Genomic DNA, 8,613 nt, shown 5'->3' on the forward strand with positions numbered 1-8,613 from the left:
CCCGAGTTTATTGATATTGTCCTTTAAAACGCTGTCGCGTGTGTCTCTGTAACAGACACTTGTATTGATTCTGCAGGCACTGGTGACGTGGCAAAGCTTTGCTTCCCACCGGGATGGGGCTACCGGTGGCCACCGGCATCCCCAGGGCTGCAACGCGCATGGAGCCCCCCTTGCCCAGGTCATGCTGCACGGAGGCAGCAGTACCAGCACCTGGAGGACCCTGGTACTGTGACCACAGGGCTGTCAGGGCTTGCTCCAGCATCGGCCACCACTGAGCAGCTCTGGACAACCCCGCATTGCCCAAGCCTGTACCCAGGCAGCTTCCTTGCCTTCAAGTTGCTCTTTTAAAAGAGCAAAAAATAATAATAAAAAAAAAAAATGCAACACCCACAGCAGTAATATTTTGTGCACTCAAATGCTTTTATTCCCATAATCATTCCTGCTGTCTCCAAAGATGCCGACGACTTGCCTATGGGCACGTCGCTGCGTGGAGCTAAACCTATGTCCTTCCAGTCTGGAAAACAGTTGAGCAGCAGGACCACACTGCGCATCCTCAGAGGGACACCTCGGACCCGTGCTGCTCGGTGGGGCTGTGCCGCTTTGCCAAGCTCCACATCCCCCTACCACGAAGGTGGGACAGCAAAGGGTCCAGCAAAGCCCCGGGGACCAAAGGCAGTGGCTGTTGACAGCAGAGCAAGGAGGAGACGTGGAGGAAGGATGGGGAGAGCCTGGGTGATCACACAACAGCCACACCAGCCGCACCTCTACAGCTCGGAGAAAAGCCTCTTTTGGCCCCTGCTTGGCCCGGGTGAGGGGTCCCACGGCCACCAGCAGTGCTCCCGGCTCCTGCCCACAGCACTTGGGACTGCCCGGGAATTTGTAATATCAGGAAGGGTGTGGGCTGAGGCAGGAGGAGGAAAGGAAGAAATATGTCGAGGGCTCTCAAGGCTTCAAGAGACGCATAAACAAAATCCCACCTACACAAACAAACCAAGGAAACGCTCCACAGTTTGTAAATCATCCTCTGCAAGCAGCTCAAAGGTTCCCAAGCCCAGAGACGCAAGGCAAAGAGCCAGCCACTCACTATTTTTCAACTTGAAGGTGTGGGGCTGCTTGCAGGGTGCAAACTCAGCTGTGGCGTGACTGTGGCTGGGAGGGGAAAGAGCTTCCCAAACCCCCAGCCGCTTCCGTGTGCTCCTGGGAGCTGTTCCACGCTGGCCACCTTGGCCGGGAGCAGGAGCTGCTGTTTGCCATGTTCTGCTCCAGCAAAGCCCTGCCCTCCCCCCCGGGCACTTTCCATGTGTAGATCTACCCCCCAGCACACGCGCACCTTGGGGCTTGCCAAGTCCTCCAAAGCCAGTGCCAGCAAATTAAAGGCTGGCTAGCTCGGGAAGCTGGTTGCCACACATTTTGGGTCTCACTAATTCCTTTGGGGTCTCACTTATTCCTTTTGGGCACGGTGGCAATATAACTTGGCTCAGATGGGGACCAGGTTGTTACACCAGGCACTGACCAGTCCCAGAGAGCATCCGAGCAGGAGCCCCCTCCTGCAGCCCACCCAATGGCCCCGTCAGCCACACCAACAGCTGGCGCTTTGGCATTTTCACCAACCATCCTACCCTTTGCTGAGCGAGTATTGCCAAGAAATGAACAACCCAAGCATGGATTGGGAGGTTTATGGTCTCAAGGAGGCCTGGGATCGAGGTGGTCCACAGGATAAGCTCCGTGAGCGGATAAAAACCCCTCAGGAAACCAGTTTGCACTTTTTGAAGCGCTGCAGTTGAGCAAAACCTCGCTCGGGCCGTGGCACTGAGTGCCAAACATATGTGCACAGAGCTCGACTGCAAAAGGCCTCCTCAAAAAAGCAGTTGCTGAGCAAGCAGCTCCTGTCAAGATGGGAAAGCCTCGTCCCCCTCAGCTTCATCCCCCGGTGCAGTTTGGTGGAGGCAGCATCCCTGTGCCAGCCCAAGGGACCAGGCTGCAGCCCAGCAGAGCATCACTGGGAGATGGACCATTTCCCCTGCCCAGATGACAACAGTTGGTTTTACACCCAGGGGAGGAACAAGGGTGTATTTCTTGCCTCTGCACTAATTGTGTCTCTGTGAGAAGCTTTCAGGACCACACAGAACAGCAGAAAAACTCCCAAGGGACTGAAACAGGGTCAAGGCAACCCCCCCAGAGTAACCCCATAGAAGAAATGAGCCAGGAAGGAAGCAGAGACCAGGACAGCATCAGTGTCAAATAGCTGGGGGGGGCTTGGTGCTAGCCATGGGGAGGCAGGGACCCCCCCATCTGCTCTTACAGACGGAGCCAGAGCCATGCATTTTTGGGACTGGCGAGGCCAGCAGGGCTGTCCCACATGCTCGGATCCAACAGGTCATTGCCATCCGCCCCGGGCACGCTGCTGCAGCCCCAGCCCTGCCATGGCAGAGGGGGACGTGTGGGTTTATCACCTTGTTTTAAAAGGGACAAAAGGAGATGGGAGACACGGGGAGCTCAGCCTCAAAGCAGCCACAGCCAACGCACCTCCCAGCTGGAGCCCAGCAAAGCCACCGCTCCGGAGTCGCACGGATGGAGGGACGAGGAGTCCAGGGAGCACGGAGGAAGCACAGGAGGTGCTGGGATTTTTCCCCCCTCCTTTCCTTCTCTCTCCCCCCTGGCTTGTACGCGGCTGAGCCGCCTGCTCTCCCACAACGGCTGCCAAAATACAGCGAGACAGGGTATAATTACAGACACTTACTGCGGCCATTACACCACCAGCACGGTCTGCGCAAAGTGACACACGACCCGTCAACTCCTTATTCACGCCATTAAGGGGACTCATTAGCATCTTCGCTCAGAAGCAAAATTACCCTCACTGCTCATTTCAAGATGTCATAAATTTTAATTTAGGACCCAAAGATAGCACAATGGGAGAGAGCTGGCTCTCTCCAGCAGTTGCTGGCTGGCTGAGGGAGGTGGAGGTGGTGGGAGGGAGGTGGTGGGAGGGAGGTGGTGGTGTGGGAGGGGGGAGGAAAGAGAAATGAAAGGGCTGGTTTGATAAAAGATGGTGGGGTTTTAAGGAAAGATGGGGAAGGAGGGAAGGGAAGATGTGCCCAAAGGCCGGGCAAGTGCTCTGCCCCATTGGAGGCAATGGAGGAGGAGGGAGCCTGCCGAGGGACGAGCGCTTCCCCGGGAGGAGTGGGAGAAGAGGGGCAGTGCCGGATCCTGCCAGGGCACAGCGTACAGCAGACCTGAGTTTTGAGCCACCAGCACAGCCCAGCATCCCTATTTGGTCCTTCCAAATCCCCTTCCCCGGGAGACATCCCTGACACAGCAGCATCACTGACACAGCTCAGCCCTGGCCCGGTTCTGCTGGGAGATGTCCCCCAGCCACCCAGGGGGAGGGTGGGCAGAGGGCTCCAGCCCCAGCTCCCTGGCTGGAAAGCAGAGACCGGAGGGACAGAAGCTCAGGGATGTGATGCTGCAGCAAGAGCAAATCCCTGCGCGAGGATGCTCTTCATGCCATCAACGCACACTTTGCTTTAGAAGCACATTAATGGTAGATACAAACTGTCTCAAGCAATCCCATTACTGCCACTCCATACGTTACACTCGGCCGAGTGGCGAGAAGAGCTGTGGGAGCACTCGATCCCAGGGGGCTCAGCTCAGCCCCCAGAGCCCAAGTCACTCCCCCAGCTGCCCAGCTCCATACCCACGCCACTTGGACCTGCTGGGCTGGGATGTTTGCAGCCCATGGGTCAGCTGAAGAGTGGGAACGGGCTATTGCCTCCCACAACAAAAAGTTGCTTTTGTTCTGAGTAAAAGTAGCTGTCGGAACTTTATCTGCACAGGGCAGGAGGGGGGTTGTAGAGCAACTTTTGCAGACCTTTCAGCCCACCTCCCCTGCAGTCAAGCCCTGATAATCTCCCTGCCAGGTTTTTGGTACCCTACCCATGCCAGAAGATGCTCTGGTGAGGGTTGCCATGGTCACCCCTTCCCTCCCACCCCAGCCCATGGGTGCTTACTTAAACCTTTGTGAGACACCTCCTCTCTCCCCTTCCCTGCAAACTCTGCCAGGACCAAACACAATTACAAACCTCTTAAATTTTACCAGTTACCAGGCTCCATGATTAATGAGTTCAAGTGTCCACATCTTTAAAAAATAAGGGGGCGGGCGGGGGGGGGGGGGGGGGGGGAGAATCAGAAGAAAAGCAGCTCCAATTATAGGCAGCTGAGGGACTCTGGCCCACTCCTGCGCTATAAGAACATATATCCAGAAAGGTTATGTTAATTTTTAATGTACAAGACTGTAATTAATTTCTGGGGCTGGCTGGATTAGCAGAGAGTGTAAATTCCAGCCTCAGCTCAGGCTGCAGATAAACCAACACCGCGGAGGGCTGGGGCCGCAGGGCTCCCTGGGGCTGGGAGCAGCATCATGCCAAGGCCACGGCTCCTGGTGGCTCCTGGGGACCCTGTGCCCCCACACACAGATCTGGCCAGAACCCCCTTGCCAGCCCTGGTGGATGGCGCTGGTGGCACCAGGGATGGGATTGCTTCAGAGGGTCCAGCCAACCCTGCACCGTGTCCAGCGTTCGAGATGCTAAAGCATCCAAAGCCACTTTGGAAAGGTAAAAAGACAAAATAATCCCTCCAACGGCCTTTGGAGAGACTGCAAGGAAAGGGTCTGGACCCAGCAGGCAGGGATCATGTGGCCTCGAAATACAGTAAGTTTTTAAAGGAAAGAAAAGGCTCCATTATTCTCCCATTAAACTCTCCCCAGCTCCCCCCCCCACCCCCCCGCCTCTCCCTTCCCTCTGTCAGTCTTTCGTTCGCTCGCTGACTTCCCCCAGCCTCTCCGAAGACAGATCGTTCCCTTAATCACTCTGGAAAAGAACCCCAAGCCGATATAATATTATAATTAATTAATTCACTAAAAAGGTATTAAATTTCTTTTCCCCCCTGTGGATATTATCTGAATTCATTGACCTTTAGAAAAATCACCCTCTAATTGTAACCAGGTTCAAGTGCATTTCCAGCCTGTCCCTTTTACATTAATAATATCTTCCAGGACTCCACTATGCTGCTTAAATATTGTATAAATTTCACTGCCCCCTCAAAAAAGGAGAGGGAGAAAGACATGAAATGAAAACTATGAGCTGATTAAACCAGCTCTGGAGTGTGGGGGGGAAGAGGCAAAAGGACTCCATGGTGGCCTGAGAGATGGGCAGACCCACAGCGGGACCCCGAAGGGGCTCGGGATGAGGAGTGATGGTCACCAAGGTGGTCACCAGCTTCCAGCTGGGAGGAAAATCCCAGGGCCAGGATGCAGGGTGGCTCCCAGGTGGAGCATCCTTGGGAAAGCAGATTGCCAAGCACCCTGAGGTGCAGCATGGTGGGAGAAGGGGTCCCAGCGTGTCCGCAGCAACCTCTTCGGGGTGTCTGTGTGGCACAGCAAGTGCCAGAAGACTGGATTTCCAACAGGATTTCTAAACTCTGAGACAAATGGGGCACTGCTTGTCTCAGCCAGGCCCACTCAGGGTCCCAGCACCTCCACGGGCCCCAGGACCACTGCTCCCAGGGTTTCTGTTGCTGCAGCCACTGCTCTTTCCATTCCAGGTGCCCGTTGTCCCCTTTTCTGGTTGCAGGGACAGGGCTCTGCTGCTCTGATCTCAGCGAGACGATGCTCGAACGACAAGCTGGCCAGCAAGTGTTCCAGCATCCGGCACTGTAAATTCAGTGTCAGGCATGGAAAATCCAGCTGGGCTGCTGCTGTCAAGTCTCTCGGGTATTCTGGGCCAAAGCTCCCCCTGGCAGAAATCCCAGCCCCATCAGGGCCGGTGGAGTGGGGCCATTTGGCTCCAGCAGGGATTTGGGGGTGCAAATTCCTGATGCTCTACCCATCGCCCAGCAGCAGAACTCAGCCTCTCCCAGCACCCCGGCTTGTCCCAGCCAGATCCGACATGCGGGGCCACGCACATCCAGCCAGGACCTGGGGTTTTGCTCCACAAGTTTGCATCCCGTGGGGAAGGGGCTGCTCCGCCACCACTGCTCCATGCCAGCTGCCACCTGCACCACAGGGGCTCAGCAGCAAGGGCCGGGTCACCTCCCCTGTGTCAGTCTTTGCATCCTCACCTGGCTGGTAAGGAAACTAAGGCATGAACCGTCTCCATGTCCTTCTCCATGAGGGCTTGCTACCTGCACCTCATTTTCCTCTTCCTAGGGCTTTTTCCCAGCAGATTTGTACCCCTCTCCACACCCAGCAAGCCACTATCCTTCAGCCCCAGCTCTCCTGGCCCTCTGCTTTACAGCACACGGCCGCTCCTGCCGAGGCACCAGGAATCCTGACAGCAGTTAAACTGCCTGCAAGGGCTCCACGCACGGTCCAAAGGGCTCCCCAACCCCGCAGCCTGAAAAAGCTGCTGACGGAAAAACAACAGACCAAACACATCCAGGGAGCAATCCTTCCGAGCCAGGGACTCGCCCAGGGACCAGCCTAGCCCCTTCTCTTTGGAAGCAATTTCTGGACAGGCATCAGAGGTTTTCCAGTCTCTCCCTCTTTATTACATGCAAAGATTTACTTGCAAAGAGCTGCTTTGGTTTCTCAAAGCCAAGGCAGCCTTGCTGCCTATTCCCCCACCTGAAAAAGCCATCCCTTCCTCCTGACCTCATCCCAACCGTTGCCACAACAACCCCCGATGACGTCAAGGTGGAGGATTAGGGCTTCAGGTGGGGAAGGAGCAGTAGGAGTAGCTCAAGTGCTCAAACCACAGAAGGAGCTCGGCAAGAGCCAGAAAGGAAATGAAAGGAGATGGAGGGGGAAGGAAAACACAGCAAGAGCCCGAGACAGAGGATTGCTTCCAGATTGCAGGTCCAGTTGGTCCCATGCCAGGGATGCCACGGAGCCAGGCAGGGATGCTTCGGGCCCACAGAGCCCAAGGTTTGGAGTGGAGCAGGGGAAGTCCTTCGAGCCATCTCCCACTCCTCTTGCTGCCTCTCCACTGCGCTTCTGCTCCAGTATCCAGGGATTTGAATGAGCTTCTCACTCTAGAGTTGCTGAGGGCTGGGCTGGCTTTTGCTCATTCCTTCTTGCTTCAGGATCAAGCCCATCTTCTGTCTTATTGAAGTTTTTTTTCCCTCCCCAAGAAAACCTTTTGCAGAAAATTCTCTGGGGCTTGAGAAACAACTTGCCAGCAGCATTTCTGAGGGGACTGGAGAAATGTCTAGGCAGCAGTGCCTAAAGGATGGCGCTGGGGAAGTCACAGCTCTCTTCACGCAGCATTCTGCTTTCAGACAGGTCCAGTCTAACAACAAAACAACACACCCAAGCCCAGCCCTAAGACCTGCTGCATGGAGCAGCCCAAGGGGATGTGGTTGCATCCTCCTGGAGAGCCTGGTACCCGTGGCTCAGCCTCCTGGTGCTGTGTGTCAGAGGGTTTCAATCCTGTCCCGGTTGGATGTGGGTGCTTGCCCTGTGCTCACACAGCCCCTGCCTGCAGCCCCTCTGCTCTTCTCCAGTCCAGTTCACCCCCAGCCTCTTCCAGGGGTTCATCCTTCCCCCCAGCTTTTACCAGCACTTTCTGCACAGGGAGGTTAAAGACTCAGCAGGCTGGTTTGTTGGGGGTGCTGAGCACAGGGCCTGCTCAGCACCTTCCTCTGTCAGCTGGTTTGGTTTTAACCCTCCTGGGTGTACCAGAGCCAGCTCACCAAGGGGGACGGTGCAGCGGCCCTGGTGAGAGGCTGAGAGCACAGGAGGAGATGCTCTTGCTGGAGGAGAGCATCAGCTCGGAGCTCTCCGGGACCAGCACATTCCAGCATCAGCTACCGGGTGGGGGGCGGGGAGCTGGACGGGGTGATCCCTACATCCCCAAGCTGGGGCCCACAGCAGCCGCGGTGCTACGAGCAGCTCCCAGCCAGCGCGGGGCGGCCCGGGGGGCAGCCGGGGATGCGCATCCCCGGCCGGGGGAGGCTGGGCTGGCTCCCCGGCTTCTCCGGCAACGGTCTGGCTCTCTCTTGTGGCTGCTCAGCCCCGGTGCAGCCTCGCTGCTCCCGCCGGGATCCAGCCCAAATCCTCCGGGATCCAGCCCAAATCCTCCGGGAGCCCGCGGGCGCCCCGTCCACGCAGGGACAACCGCTCCGCACCTTCCGCCGGGAGAAAACCCGCAGCGTGGGTGGGACAGCAGGGAAAAGTGCCACAAGCAGCGTGACAGCAGCCGAGCAACCCGAGGGCACGGGTTGGGGGGTTCAGATGCGAGCCCTCCCAGTGCAGCACCCAAACCCCCCGGGGCATGGCAAAGGGCTGCGGGAGCAGCCGGGGTGACTTGCTGCCCGGTCCCCATCCCTCCGCTCTGTCCATCCATCCCGGCCATCCCCGCAGGCACAGCCCGGCCGCAGCCCCAGCCAGCACTCCCTCCCTTTTATATCCCACTTGGAGCCTTGACACCGATATTTTTTTTTTTAATTTTTCTTTTTTTTTTTTTTTTTCCGTGGGTGGCTCACAGACTGTAATTAAGAGCCCTTCTTCCCCGCCTGCCCCAGCTCCCGTCTCTAGCAGCTGCTGTTTAAGCCAAGGAAACCCCCTTTCGTCCTCTCTCTCCTTTATAATTTTTTTTTTTTCTCCCCCCTCCCTTCCGA

This window comes from Falco punctatus (genome assembly GCF_963210335.1).
Source record: "Falco punctatus genome assembly, chromosome: 17".
In the NCBI taxonomy this organism is placed as follows: Eukaryota; Metazoa; Chordata; class Aves; order Falconiformes; family Falconidae; genus Falco; species Falco punctatus.